The sequence below is a fragment of the Anastrepha ludens genome, chromosome X (assembly GCF_028408465.1).
Source record: "Anastrepha ludens isolate Willacy chromosome X, idAnaLude1.1, whole genome shotgun sequence".
In the NCBI taxonomy this organism is placed as follows: Eukaryota; Metazoa; Arthropoda; class Insecta; order Diptera; family Tephritidae; genus Anastrepha; species Anastrepha ludens.
The window spans coordinates 62,252,570-62,260,586 of NC_071503.1; positions in this window are offsets into that span (position 1 = coordinate 62,252,570).

Here is an 8,017-nt window from a genome sequence, read left to right on the forward strand (position 1 = left end):
GGTGTGAAATGTGTTGTGTGTTGAGGTGAAAGATGTGTGGTGTTTCTAATTTTTGTGTGGGCAAAAGTCAGTGAGGTGTCTATAAACTCGGTGTGCTAAATTCCCTAACTTCAAATCTTTCAAATCTCAATTGTACTAAAAAAAGCTCACAGTAACATTTGCACCTTCTCATTGCATTAACATTCTCTGGTAATAGCAGAGCATATTATAGTATTATTATGTATATTATATATACATAGCATAATAATAAAAGAAGTTTGCGCCGGGAATTGAACTCGAGTCTAACATGTGGCGAGGAAAAATAGGCGGTGCGTTTACATATTTCTTCGACTGCTTATTTTTTTACCATTTTGTTACTTTTGAAATGATAAGCGGATACAAAAAATTTATTACAAATTCTTTTACGATTACATTAAAAAAAAATTTAAAAACGAAAAAAAAAAAAAAACAATTGCACCGAGAATTGATGGCGAGTCACGTGGGGAGGATAAATACGCAGAGCGTTTATTTCTGCGCCTGCGTTGTGAACAAAAGGTTTTGTGCATGCGCGCGACGCGAATAAATTTTAATAAAGTTCTGAAAGTAATTCATGAAGTTTTTCATTACACACATATGTACATAAATGAACGTATACTTTATATGTAAATAAATGATGGTATATGATAATATACATAAGTACATAATATGTATGTACATGTCAATAAGAGGTATTTGCATTCAGAAAAAAAGAACGGTTTAAGATAAATCAACACTTATTTTATATTGTATGTCAATTTATAGTTTATGTATTCGACAGCATTTACATACATATGTATGTATGTATTTGTATATGAAAAACAATAATCTAAGCGTAAGAACATCATCTTCCTTTCATACCTACATATGTACACATGCATGTATGCCCAATAACCTTGACTTATGTGCATATGTACACATGTCATAGCACATCACATTCTTACAAGAAATCAAATACACATACATACGCACTAGTGAACGAGTTTCTTCCTAACAAGTGCAAAAACAATTCTGCTCTATGTATGTATATATACTCACTTTATGTCCTAGCATATATACATACATACATATATACCTACTTGCCTTCTAAACTTCCTACAAAATAATTGCATTCATATGTTACTACATCCATGCACGTTCATACATTCAAGCATACATATATGCGCGAGCACAGCGCTCCCTTCTTGCTTCCGTGTACTTTTGTCTTTCACCAGTCGATATTCCTAATATTGTACTTACAAAAACACAATACTTTGATAGACGCAAACGCAACAGCAAGCGCAACGCGATGGCCACATTCTAAAATGTTCTAGAACACAACAAAAACACATATCTCACATGCGCATGTCGCCCAAAGCTAAGATCTAAGCCTAGCGACTACAAAAACAAAATACATTCGTAGACGCAGTCGCAGCGGCCATGATTCTATCAGCGACGGCGCTGAACAATTTAGAACAAAAACAAAAAGTTCATTCATAAGTTAGAGCTCATATTTCAATTTCATTCATAAAACGGGCCGCCCATATGCCAATTTTCGCGACCATTCGAAAATAGTCAATATTGGAATATTTCGCGTGGAATTATTTGCCAATATTTGATAAATCTTGAATTTTTGTCATGTCGAGTGGCCGCGGCTCCGTATGTATGTATGCACCCTTATATGTATGTAAATATGTCTTCTAACTGTTCTACAGTTACGAGTTAATGCGACTTAGATTTCTTGAACAAATCCAGCGAATCACACATTTCTGTTCGCAAAGCCGCATATATGTACCCTATGATCAAAAAGTACCGGGAATGTTTAAATAAAACATAACAGAGTTAAATTTAAGGCAAATTTATATTATCTCCTTCAAAATATGACCCGTCTGAAGCAACACACATGTGCCAACGTTTAACCCAGTCCTCCAAACACTCCCGGCAGGCCGATTTGTATTCTCTTTGATCAGTGCGATGGCGCGTTATCATCATGCAAAATCCAAGAATTGTTTGCTCACATTTCCGGCCGTTTGCAACATACAGCATCTCTAAAAGGCTTCAAAACGGATAAATAATATTCATCATTGACTGTCTGGCCCGATGGAAGGTACTCATGGTGGACTATGCCTTGGCAATCGAAGGAAACAGTCAACATCACCTTCCCGGTTCTTTTTGCTCATAGGGTATACATATCCCATCTTTTCACTGACGGACAAGAAGACGGTCGCAGTTGTTGTTTTTTATATGCATACATTTTGCGTTCGTTGAAGGTTTGTATATATTTATATATATTTGTATACATATACGTGCATGCGCGTTTGGCTTTCTGGATGCATCCATGGATATTAGAATATTTTCTCATCAATATGTGTGTGTAAGTAGTTCAGATTTGACTAAAGAGATTAGATATAGGAATGCATATTCATATGATTGCCTTTATGGCTGTTTTACATATAAATCAATTCAAAAGAAGTATGAATAATGTTATATAGAAAATAAATTTCAAAATAGCAGGTATTAGAAAAACCTGAATATATTATTTTAAATCAATTCTAATTAAACCAAATACAAAAAATTAAATAAAAATATCGAACAAAAAGCTGTGTACAGGACTTGAACCTGAGTCAAATATGGGAGTATGTACTGCATACACAACACGTTTTTCACGATTGCGCTAAACTATAATTACTAATGAACTTTTCTAAATCACTCATTTATTCGATTCGCAGTTTTATATGCACATATTCTGCGTTAGTTGAAAGTTTGTATGCGTAATTATATGCATATGTATGTGTGTATGCGCGTTTGGCTTTCTGGACGGATATTAGAATGATATTTTCCCATCAATATAATTTGGATTTGATGAAAGAGATTAAAGACATATGTACATATTTTCTGTTTTGATTGATTTATATAAAAATCAGGTCATATCCAGTATGAACTAATTTATACCGAAAAGAAATTTCCATTTATGAAATACAAAAAAAACAGTATTTTAAAGAAATTTTAATTAAAATAAACTCAACAATTTTACCAAACTTTCTGGTTTGAATTGTAAAAAAAATGTGCAAGAAAAAAAAAAATGACTTCAGGACTTGAACCTGAATTAAATACGTGCCAAAAAACAAAACGAATAATTCCGCCGACTTTAGCTTCTGCCCCACAAATTAACTGCCGCGCGGCCTTCTTAATCGCAAATTTATTCGCTTCGCTATGAGCACGATTTCCTTAGTAGTGTGCCGAAAAATCTTATGAACTCCCTCAGTAGTTTGGTAAACGCAGAAAAAATCTGAATTGCTGTCCTAGCGTGGTAAGTAAATATAGAAACCCTCCACTCGCGTCACTCGCGTGGTAAATATCTGCAATTCCCCACTCGTGAGCAAAGTTGAATTTGAAATTACCTTAGAATGAATCTACAAATTAGAACTCGAAAAAAGCTCATTTAACATTTGCTCCTACTCATTGCATTAACATTCTCTGCTATTACTTATATTGCTGTTACTGAACAGCCGGCTGTTCTGTTGATTAAGATATTGGTTCATATTAGGTCCTCTGTTATAACTATGTTGCTGTCTACGTTGTTGAGTAGCAAAATTCATGTTATCAGCATTATGTTCTAGGTTGCTGCTTCAGTTAAGCGAACAACTGTTAAAAAAAAATGTTTGCTGATTTTTATAGCTTAAGTAACCATTTGATTTTATAATATCATATGCGTCTTTTAAAGTTTTAGGATTCCTACTAACAATAATACCAGAGAATGTTAATGCAATGAGAAGGAGCAAATGTTAAATGAGCATTTTTCGAGTTCTAATTTGTAGATTCAAACTAAGGTAATTTCAAATTCAACTTTCCTGACGAGGTGGGAATTGTAGATATTTACCACGCGAGTGACGCGAGTGGAGGGTTTCTATATTTACTTACCACGCTAGGACAGGAATTCAGATATTTTCTGCGTTTACCAAACTACTGAGGAAGTTCATAAGATTTTTCGGCACACTACTAAGGAAATCGTGCCCATAGCGAAGCGAATAAATTTGCGATTAAGAAGGCCGCGCGGCAGTTAATTTGTGGTGCAGAAGCTAAAGTCGGCGGAATTATTCGTTTTGTTTTTTGGCACGTATTTAATTCAGGTTCAAGTCCTGAAGTCATATTTTTTTCTTGCACATTTTTTTTTACAATTCAAACCAGGAAAGTTTGGTAAAATTTTTGAGTTAATTTTAGTTAAAATTTCTTTAAAATACTGTTTTTTTTGTATTTTATAATGGAAATTTCTTTTCGGTATAAAATAGTTCATACTGGATATGACCTGATTTTTATATAAATCAATCAAAACAGAAAATATGTACATATATCTATAATCTATTTCATCAAATCCAAATTATATTGATGAGAAAATATCATTCTAATATCCGTCCAGAAAGCCAAACGCGCATACACACATACATATGCATATAATTACGCATACAAACTTTCAACTAACGCAGAATATGTGCATATAAAACTGCGAATCGAATAAATGAGTGATTTAGAAACTTCACTAGTGATTGTGGATTAGCGCAATCGTGAAAAACGTGTTGTGTATGCGGTGCATGCTCTCATGTTTGACTGAGGTTCAAGTCCTGTACCCACTTTTCTTTGTTCGATATTTTTATTTAGTTTTTTGTATTTTATATTAATATTTTGTATTCTTATTAAAATTGATTTAAAATAGTGCATTCAGGTTTTTTTAATACCTGTTGTTTAGAAATTTATTTTCTATATAACATTATTCATACTTCATTTGAATTAATTTATATGTAAAACAGCCATAAAGGCAATCATATGAATATGCATTGCTATATTTAATCTCTTCAGTCAAATCTGAACTACTTACATACACATATTGATGAGAAAATATTCTAATATCCATGGATGCATCCAGAGAGCCAAACGCGCATGCACGTATATGTATGTAAATATATATAAATATATACAAACCTTCAACGAACGCAAAATGTATGCATATAAAAAACAACAACTGCGACCGTCTTCTTGTCCGTCAGTGAAAAGATGGGATATGTATACCCTATGAGCAAAAAGAACCGGGAAGGTGATGTTGACTGTTTCCTTCGATTGCCAAGGCATAGTCCACCATGAGTACCTTCCATCGGGTCAGACAGTCAATAGAGAATATTATTTATCCGTTTTGAAACCTTAGAGAGATGCTGTGTGTTGCAAACCGCCGGAAATGTGAGCAAACAATTCTCAGATTTTTGTGTTTGGAGGACTGGGTTAAACGTTGACACATGTGTGTTGCTTCAGACGGGTCATATTTTGAAGGAGATAATATAAATTTGCCTTAAATTTAACTCTGTTTTGTTTAATTTAAACATTCCCGGTACTTTCTGATCATAAGGTACATATGTATATGCGGCTTTGCGGACAGCAATGTGTGATTCGCTGGAAGTCGCATTAACTCGCGACTGTCGCACAGTTAGAAGACATATGTACACACATATAAGGGTCCATAGCCTTCCAATTTCTGAATAAGGATACCGCGATCAATTGTCTCAAAAGCTCTTTTAAAATTAAGGAATATCGCAAGTACTTTGTCTCCAACATCAATCCTCTTTTTCCATTCGTGAATTATCCATGCGCATGTGAGGTATGTGTTTTTGTTGTGTTTTAGAACATTTTAGAATGTGTGGTGGCAAGCGGCCATCGCGTTGCGCTTGCTGTTGCTTTTGCGTCTATCAAATTGTATTGTGTATTGTGTTTGTTGTATTGTGTTTTTGTAAGTATAATATTAGGAATATCGACTGGTGAAAGACAAAAGTACACGGAAGCAAGAAGGGAGCGCTGTGCTCGCGCTTATATGCATGAATGTATGAACGTGCATGTATGTAGTAAAATATGAATACAATTATTTTGTAGGAAGTTTAGAAGGCAAGTAGGTATACTCGTATATGTATGTATATATGCTAGGACATGAAGTGGGTATATATACATACATACATAGAGCAGAATTGTTTTTGCACTTGTTAGGAAGAAATTCCCCAGCAAAACCTGCGTGACCGAAACTCTCACACAATTACACTTTTTTATTTGTTACTAACACATATGCACTCGTATTTGTTTGGAAATCGACTTTTTTTTTTGATTCTCCGTCACCTTTGGCAAATGTGTAAGCAGTAAGCAAACTTTATTCATATCTTTTTTCTCATTTTTGCATCAATAGAAATAGAACAAAAGAAAACGATAAGTGGCTGTCAAAGCAATAAGTCAAAAAGATATCTTTTCTCTCTTTTTGATATCAAAGTAGGCCGAGAATCAAATTGTCAACCTTTGGCAAATGTGTAAGCAGTAAGCAAAGTTCATTCAAATACTTTTACTCATTTTTGCATCAAACGAACTAAATAAGCGCCGTAGCCGAATGGGTTGGTGCGTGACTACTATTCAGAATTCACAGAGAGAACGTCAGTTCGAATCTCGGTGAAAGCAAAATTAATAAAAACATTTTTCTAATAGCGGTCGCCCATCAGCAGGCAATGGCAAAACACCGAGTGTATTTCTGCCATGAAAAAAATCTCCTCATAAACATATCATAAAACAAAATAAAATAAATGTATAAAAAAATTTTTTTTTTTGTGATTCGAACCAAGGATTTTGGATCGGAAGCCCACATTGCTAGCCGCTAGGCTATCGCGCTGTGCTGTCGGCGCTGGCCTAAAAGTTATTTTGTTCGTCGCTACGTTTATATGAAACTGGCACTGGCAAACGAATCCATATGTATGAAAGGGATAAAAAATCACACGTACACAAAATTTTTGGCACGATTTTCCCAGCGCTTTTAACAAAGTGATTGCAAAGGGGCGGGGCTAGTGACAGTTTACAGACCACGCGTGGCGGTTATGTGCAGGGTAACATGACCACCACTCTTCTTGCTGGGTCGTTCACTAGTGCGAATGTGTATTTGATTTCATGTAAGAATGTGATGTGCTGTGACATGTGCCCAGCAAAACCTGCGTGCCCGAAACTCTAACACAATTACACTTTTTTATTTGTTACAAACACATATGCACGCAGGTTTTGCTGGGGCGTCACCGAAACTCTAACACAATCGACTTTTTTTTGATTCTCCGTCACCTTTGGAAAATGTGTAAGCAGTAAGCAAACTTCATTCATATATTTTTTCTCATTTTTGCATCAATAGAAAAAAAAAACAAAAAAAAACGGCAAGTGGCTGTCAAAGCAATAAGTCAAAAAGATATCTTTTCTCTCTTTTTGATATCAAAGTAGACCGAGAATCAAATTGTCAACCTTTGGCAAATGTGTAAGCAGTAAGCAAACTTCATTCAAATATTTTTCCACATTTTTGCATCAGTCAAAGTAAACAAACGCCGTAGCCGAATGGGTTGGTGCGTAACTACTATTCAGAATTCACAGAGAAAACGTCAGTTCGAATCTCGGTGAAAGCAAAATTAATAAAAACATTTTTCTAATAGCGGTCGCCCATCAGCAGGCAATGGCAAAACACCGAGTGTATTTCTGCCATGAAAAAAATCTCCTCATAAACATATCATAAAACAAAATAAAATAAATGTATAAAAAAAAATTTTTTTGTTGTGATTCGAACCAAGGTTTTCGGATCGGAAGCCCACATTGCTAGCCGCTGGGCACATCGTGATTGTAAAGGGGCGTGGTTAGTGACAGCTTACCGGCCACGCGTGGCGGTTACGTGAAGGGTAACCTGACCGCCACTCTTCTTGCTGGGATAAGTCAAGGTTATTTGGGCATACTTGCATATGTGATATGATGTTCTTGCGCTTGTGCATTATTGTTTTTCATATACAAATGTACATGCATACATATGTATGTAAATGCTGTCGAATACATAAACTATAAATTGACATACAATATAAAATAAGTGTTGATTTATCTTAAGGGGTTAGGTGGGTTTGAAAATTTCAAAAAATCGAATTTTTTTTTATCTCATTAAATAGTACAGTACGCTTAAAATACTCTCCTAAAATTTTAAGTCAAT